Source organism: Arachis stenosperma, chromosome 7 (assembly GCF_014773155.1).
Source record: "Arachis stenosperma cultivar V10309 chromosome 7, arast.V10309.gnm1.PFL2, whole genome shotgun sequence".
Taxonomy (NCBI): Eukaryota; Viridiplantae; Streptophyta; class Magnoliopsida; order Fabales; family Fabaceae; genus Arachis; species Arachis stenosperma.
Genome location: NC_080383.1, coordinates 43906237 through 43914401, shown reverse-complemented (window position 1 = coordinate 43914401; position 8165 = coordinate 43906237). Strand labels below are relative to the sequence as shown.

Genomic DNA, 8165 nt, shown 5'->3' with positions numbered 1-8165 from the left:
TCTTGGTAAAAGAACAAGCGGAATTGAATGGAAGAACAATAGTAATTGCATTAATACTCGAGGTACAGCAGAGCTCCACACCCTTAATCTATGGTGTGTAGAAACTCCACCGTTGAAATACATAAGAACAGGGTCTAGGCATGGCCGAATGGCCAGCCTCCCAAAGATCTAAGATAGCATAAAAGTGAAGATAGCTACCAAAGTCCCCTAATACAATAGTAAAGGTCCTATTAATAGTAAACTAGTAACCTAAGGTGTACAGAAATGAGTAAATGACATAAAAATCCACTTCCGGCCCACTTGGTGTGTGCTTGGGCTGAGCAATCAAGGAAATTCGTGTAGAGACCTTTTCTGGAGTTAAACGCCAGCTCCCATGCCAGTTTGGGCGTTTAACTCCAACTTTTATTCCTGTTCCGGCGTTTAACGCTGGAATTCCTGAGGCCGGATTGCTTCGCGGGTTTGGGCCATCAAATCTTGGACAAAGTATGGACTATTATATATTGCTGGAAAGCCCTGGATGTCTACTTTCCAACGCCGTTGAGAGCGCGCCAATTGGGCTTCTGTAGCTCCAGAAAATCCACTTCGAGTGCAGGGAGGTCAGAATCCAACAGCATCTGCAGTCCTTTTTGGTCTCTGAATCAGATTTTTGCTCAGGTCCCTCAATTTCAGCCAGAAAATACCTGAAATCACAGAAAAACACACAAACTCATAGTAAAGTCCAGAAAAGTGAATTTTAAATAAAAACTAATAAAAATGTACTAAAATCTAACTAAAAGATATCAAAAACATACTAAAAACAATGCCAAAAAGTATACAAATTATCCGCTCATCACAACACCAAACTTAAATTGTTGCTTGTCCTCAAGCAACTGAAAATCAAATAAGATCAAAAGAAGAGAATATGCAATGAATTCCAAAAACATCTGTGAAGATCAGTATTAATTAGATGAGCGGGGCTTTTAACCTTCTGTCTCTGAACAGTTTTGGCATCTCAATCTATCCCTTGAAATTCAGAATGGTTGGCTTCTTTAGGAACTCAGAGTCCAGATAGTGTTAATGATTCTCCTAGTAAAGTATGATGATTCTTGAACATAGCTATTTATTGAGTCTTGGCTGTGGCCCAAAGCACTCTGTCTTCCAGTATTACCACCGGATACATACATGCCACAGACACATAATTGGGTGAACCTTTTCAGATTGTGACTCAGCTTTGCTAAAGTCCCCAATTAGAGGTGTCCAGGGTTCTTAAGCACACTCTTATTTGCCTTGGATCACAACTTTATTTCTTTTCTTTTTCTTTCTTTTCTTTTTTTTTTTCGATTTTTTTTTTTTTTTTCGGTTTTTTTTTTTTTTTTTTTTTTTTTTTTTTTTGAATAGCTTTTTCTTGCTTCAAGAATCATTTTATTGATTTTTCAGATCCTCAGTAACATGTCTCCTTTTTCATCATTCTTTCAAGAGCCAACATTCATGAACCACAAATTCAAGATACATATGCACTGTTTACACATACATTCAGAGAACAAAAATATTGCCACCACATCAAAATAATTAAACTATTATAAAATTCAAAATTCATGCAATTCTTTCCTTTTCAATTAAGCACGTTTTTATTGAAGAAAGGTGATGGATTCATAGGACATTCATAACTTTAAGGCATAGACACTAAGACACTAATGATCACAAGACACAAACATGGGTAACATAAAGCATAAAAATTCGAAAAACAGAAGGATAGAGAACAAGGAAATTAAGGAACGGGTCCACCTTAGTGATGGCGGCTCTTCCTTGCTTTTGAAGGTCCTATGGAGTGCTTGAGCTCCTCAATGTCTCTTCCTTGCCTTTGTTACTCCTCCCTCATGATTCTTTGATCTTCTCTAATCTCATGAAGGATGATGGAGTGTTCTTGGTGCTCCACCCTTAGTTGTCCCATGTTGGAACTTAATTCTCCTAGGGAGGTGTTTAGTTGCTCCCAATAGTTTTGTGGAGGAAAGTTCATCCCTTGAGGAATCTCAGGGATTTCTTGATGAGAGGGGTCTCTTGTGTATTCCATCCTTTTCTTGGTGATGGGCTTGTCCTCATCAATGGGGATATCTCCTTCTATGTCAACTCCAACTGAATAACAGAGGTGACAAATGAGGTGAGGAAAGGCTAATCTTGCCAAAGTGGAGGTCTTGTCCGCCACCTTATAGAGTTCTTGGGCTATAACCTCATGAACTTCTATTTCTTCTCCAATCATGATGCTATGGATCATGATGGCCCGGTCTATGGTAACTTCGGACCGGTTGCTAGTGGGAATGATTGAGCGTTGTATGAACTCTAACCATCCTCTAGCCACGGGTTTGAGGTCATGCCTTCTCAATTGAACCGGCTTTCCTCTTGAGTCTTGCCTCCATTGTGCGCCCTCTTCACATATGACTGTGAGGACTTGGTCCAACCTTTGATCAAAGTTGACCCTTCTAGTGAAAGGATGCTCATCTCCTTGCATCATAGGCAAGTTGAACGCCACCCTCACACTCTCCGGACTAAAATCCAAGTATTTCCCCCGAACCATAGTAAGATAATTCTTTGGATTCGGGTTCACACTTTGGTCATGGTTCTTTGTGATCCATGCATTGGCATAGAACTCTTGAACCATCAAGATTCCAACTTGTTGAATGGGGTTGGTGAGAACTTCCCAACCTCTTCTTTGGATCTCATGGCGGATCTCCGGATATTCACCCTTTTTGAGTAAAAAGGGGACTTCGGGGATCACCTTCTTCAAGGCCACAACTTCATAGAAGTGGTCTTGATGCACCTTTGAGAGGAATCTATCCATCTCCCATGACTCGGAGGTGGAAGCTTTTGCTTTCCCTTTCCTCTTTTTAGAGGTTTCTCCGGCCTTTGGTGCCATAATGGTTATGGAAAAACGAAAAAGCAACGCTTTTACCACACCAAACTTAAAATGTTTGCTCGTCCTCGAGCAAAAGAAGAAAGAAAGGAGTAGAAGAAGAAGAAATGAGGAAGAGGGGGAGGGTAGTGTGTTCGGCCAAAGGGGAAGAAGTGGTCTTTAGGTTGTGTGAAATTGCAATAACACTTTGCCTTTGAATTTGAAGGGTGAGGTTGGTGGGGTTTTATGAAGGATGGATGTGAGTGGTGAAGAGAAAGATGGGATTTGATAGGTGAGGGGTTTTTGGGGAAGAGGTGTTGAGGTGATTGGTGAATGGGGGAAGAAGAGAGAGAGTGATGGTAGGGTCCTGTGGGGTCCACAGATCCTGTAGTGTCAAGGAAAAGTTATCCCTGCACCAAATGGCATCAAAATCCACGTTTTGACCCATTTCTGGCGTTAAACGCCGGGCTGGTGCCCATTCCTGGCGTTTAACGCCAGGTTGTTGCCCTTTACTGGCGTTTAACGCCAGTCTGGTGCCCTTTTCTGGCGTTAAACGCCCAGAAAGGTGCCAGACTGGGCGTTAAACGCCCAACTGCTAGGCTGACTGGCGTTTGAACGCCAGCAGCATCTTCCTCCAGGGTGTGCTGTTTTTCTTCCTGTTTTTCATTTTGTTTTTGCTTTTTTCATTGTTTTTGTGACTTCTTATGATCATCAACCTACAAAAAGATAAAATAACAAAAGAAAATAATTAATTATAAAACATTGGGTTGCCTCCCAACAAGCGCTTCTTTAGTGTCATTAGCTTGACAGAGGACTCCCATGGAGCCTCAGAAACACTCAGAACCTTGTTGAAACCTCCCAACACCAAACTTAGAGTTTGAATGTGGGGTTTCAACACCAAACTTAGATTTTGGTTGTGGCCTCCCAACACCAAACTTAGAGTTTGACTGTGGGGGCTCTGCTTGGCTCTGTTTTGAGAGAAGCTCTTCATGCTTCTTCTCCATGATGATAGAGGGATATCCTTGGGCCTTAAACACCATGGATTCTTCATTCACTTGAATGATCAACTCTCCTCTATCAACATCAATCACAGCCTTTGCTGTGGCTAGGAATGGTCTGCCAAGGATGATGGATTCATCCATGCACTTCCCAGTCTCTAGGACTATGAAATCAGTAGGAATGTAATGGTTTTCAACCTTAACCAGAACATCCTCTACAAGTCCATGGGCTTGTTTTCTTGAGTTGTCTGCCATTTCTAGTGAGATTTTTGCAGCTTGCACCTCAGAGATCCCTAATTTCTCCATTACAGAGAGGGGCATGAGGTTTACACTTGACCCTAAGTCACACAAGGCCTTCTTGAAGGTCATGGTGCCTATGGTACAAGGTATAGAAAACTTCCCAGGATCCTGCCTCTTTTGAGGCAGTTTCTGCCTAGACAGGTCATCCAGTTCTTTGGTGAGCAAGGGAGGTTCATCTTCCCAAGTCTCATTTCCAAATAACTTGTCATTTAGCTTCATGATTGCTCCAAGGTATTTAGCAACTTGCTCTTCAGTGACATACTCATCCTCTTCAGAGGAAGAATACTCATCAGAGCTCATGAAAGGCAGTAGCAAGTCCAAGGGAATCTCTATGGTCTCAGTCTGAGCCTCAGATTCCCAAGGTTCCTCATTGGGGAACTCATTAGAGGCCAGTGGACGTCCAGTGAGGCCTTCCTCAGTGGCGTTCACTGCCTCTTCTTCCTCCCAGAATTCGGCCATGTTTATGGCTTTGCACTCTCCTTTTGGATTTTCTTCAGTGTTACTTGGGAGAGTGCTTGGAGGAAGTTCAGTAATTTTCTTGCTCAGCTGACCCACTTGTCCTTCCAAATTCCTAATGGAAGATCTAGTTTCAGTCATGAAACTTTGAGTGGTTTTGATCAGATCAGAGACCATGGTTGCTAAGTCAGAATTATTCTGCTTAGAGCTCTCTGTCTGTTGCTGAGAAGATGATGGAAAAGGCTTGCCATTGTTAAACCTGTTTCTTCCACCATTGTTATTGAAACCTTGTTGAGGTCTCTCGTGATTCTTCCATGAAAGATTTGGGTGATTTCTCCATGAAGAATTATAGGTGTTACCATAGGGTTCTCCTAGGTAATTTACCTCTTCCATGGAAGGGTTCTCAGGATCATAAGCTTCTTCCTCAGATGAAGCTTCCTTAGTACTGTTTGGTGCATTTTGCATTCCAGACAGACTTTGAGAAATCAAATTGACTTGTTGAGTCAATATTTTATTCTGGGCCAAAATGGCATTCAGAGTGTCAATATCAAGAACTCCTTTCTTCTGACTAGTCCCATTGTTCACAGGATTTCTTTCAGAAGTGTACATGAATTGGTTATTTGCAACCATTTCAATCAGTTCTTGAGCTTCAGTAGGCGTCTTCTTCAGATGAAGAGATCCTCCTGCAGAGCTATCCAAGGACATCTTAGATAGTTCAGAGAGACCATCATAGAAATACCTATGATGCTCCATTCAGAAAGCATGTCAGAAGGACATTTTCTGATTAATTGTTTGTATCTTTCCCAAGCTTCATAGAGGGATTCTCCATCCTTTTGTCTAAAGGTTTGGACTTCCACTCTAAGCTTACTCCATCTTTGTGGTGGAAAGAATTTTGCCAAGAAGGCATTGACTAGCTTTTCCCATGAGTCCAGGCTTTCTTTAGGTTGAGAGTCCAACCATATTCTAGCTCTGTCTCTTACAGCAAAAGGGAATAGCATCAGTCTATAGACTTCAGGGTCAACCCCATTAGTCTTGACTGTGTCACAGATTTGCAAGAATTCAGCTAAAAACTGATGAGGATCTTCCATTGGAAGTCCATGGAACTTGCAATTCTGTTGCATTAGAGAAACTAATTGAGGCTTAAGCTCAAAGTTGTTTGCTCCAATGGCAGGGATAGAGATGCTTCTCCCATAAAAATCAGGAGTAGGTGCAGTAAAGTCACCCAGCACCTTCCTTGCATTGTTTGCATTGTTGTTGTTTTCTGCTGCCATGTGTTCTTCTTCCTTGAAGAATTCGGTCAGGTCCTCTAAAGAGAGTTGTGCCTTGGCTTCTCTTAGCTTTCTCTTCAAGGTTCTCTCGGGTTCAGGGTCAGCTTCAACAAGAATGCCTTTGTCTCTGCTCCTGCTCATATGATAGAGAAGAGAACAAGAAAATGTGGAGTCCTCTATGTCACAGTATAGAGATTCCTTGAAATGTCAGAGGAAAAGAGAAATAGAAAGAAGAAGGAGAAGATGAATTCGAACTTTAGTTAGATAAGGTTCGAATTGTGCATTGAGAAGGAGTGGCACTCCATAAACAGGAGGATGTGGGAAGGAGGGAAGTTTATTTTGGAAAATTAATTAAAATACTTTGAAAACATTTTTGAAAAACATCAATTGATTTTCGAAAATCAAAGTGGAAAAGAAATTAAGTGATTTTTGAAAAAGAATTTGAACTTAGAAATTAAGAAGATTTGATTGAAAGTTATTTTGAAAAAGATGTGGTTAAGAAGATATAAAAAAAAAATGTGATTGAGAAGATATGATTTGAAAACTATTTGAAAAGATATGATTTTAAAAACAATTTGAAAAGATATGATTTTAAAAATTGATGACTTGCCTAACAAGAAAAGATATGATTCAAACATTAAAAACCTTTCTCAACAGAAAAGGTAACAATCTTGTGATGTTCAATCAAATCATTAATTGTTAGTAAGTATCTTTTAAAAAGGAAAGAAATTGATTTTGAAAACATTTGATTGAAAAGATTTGATTTGAAAAAGATTTGATTTTGAAAAACTAAAAAAAAAATTTGATTTTGAAAACAAAATCTTCCCCCTGCACCATCCTGGCGTTAAACGCCCAGAATGGTATACATTCTGGCGTTTAACGCCCAAAATGCACCCTTTTTGGGCGTTAAACGCCCAACCAGGTACCCTGGCTGGCGTTTAAACGCCAGTCTGCCTTCTTCACTGGGCATTTTTGAATGCTCAGCTTTTTCTGTATAATTCCTCTGCAGCATGTTTTGAATCTTCAATTCTTTGTATCATTGACTTGAAAGGACACAAATTAAAAATATTTTTGGATTTTTGATAATCAAAATGCAAAAGGAATCAATTAACAATGCATGCAAGACACCAAACTTAGCAGTTTGTGTACTACTGACACTAACAACATGAAAATACATATGAGACACACAAAATACTTCAAGTCAATAGAATTCAAAGATCAAAACAAAGAAATATATGCATGGATTCGAAAAATATAACAAAAACATGCATTTGACACTAAACTTAAGATGAGACTCTAGACTCAAACAAGAAATATTTTTGGGATTTTATGGTTTTGCAAATTTTTTTGTATTTTTCGAAAATTAAGTGAAAAAAAGTATCAAAATTCTTAATGAGAATTTCAGGAATCAGTGCGGTGCTAGTCTAAGACTCCGGTCCAGGAATTAGACATGGCTTCACAGCCAGCCAAGCTTTCAAAGAAAGCTTCGGTCCAAAACACTAGACATGACCAAGGTCAGCCAAGCCTTAGCAAATCACTGCTCCAACAGCAAGATTGATACGAAATCAACAAGCTCTTGTGGTGATAAGTTGAAACCTCGGTCCAATCAGATTAGACATGGCTTCTCAGCCAGCCAGATTTCAACAAATCATCATGAAACTCTAGAATTCACCTTCAAGAATTTCGAAAAAAAATACCTAATCTAAGCAACAAGATGAACCGTCAGTTGTCCAGCCTAAACAATCCCGGGCAATAACACCAAAAATTTGATGTTGTTGCCGGATCTTGGCTCTGATGTTACCAAAAGCTTGCTCAAAACATGAACAATCCCCGGCAACGGCGCCAAAAACTTGGTGCGCGAAATTGTGAACAATACTTTTTCACAACTCAAATAATCCCCGGTAATGGCTCCAAGAACTTGGTGGCTCAATACCATGGCATTACACAACTTCGCACAACTAACCAGCAAGTGCACTGGGTCGTCCAAGTAATAAACCTTACGTGAGTAAGGGTCGATCCCACGGAGATTGTTAGTATTGAAGCAAGCTATGGTCATCTTGTAAATCTTAGTTAGGCAAACTCAAATGTATATGATGATGATGAACGAAAATAACATGCAAGATAAAGATAGTGATACTTATGTATATCATTGGTGTAAGAGCTTCAGACAAGTGTATGAAGATGCCTTCCCTTCCGTCTCTCTGCTTTCCTACTGCCTTCATCCAATCCTTCTTACTCCTTTCCATGGCAAACTCGTGTAGGGTCTCACTGTTGTCA

General features: G+C 40.1%; 1 non-coding gene across 1 annotated transcript; it reads left to right on the top strand.

The window, feature by feature from the left end:
• Positions 1 to 5378: 5378 nt before the first annotated feature.
• On the top strand, positions 5379 to 5486 carry LOC130942802 (small nucleolar RNA R71). The gene has a single exon (XR_009071352.1). It is a non-coding gene; the product is annotated as a small nucleolar RNA R71 (small nucleolar RNA).
• The last annotated feature ends 2679 nt before the right edge of the window (positions 5487 to 8165 follow it).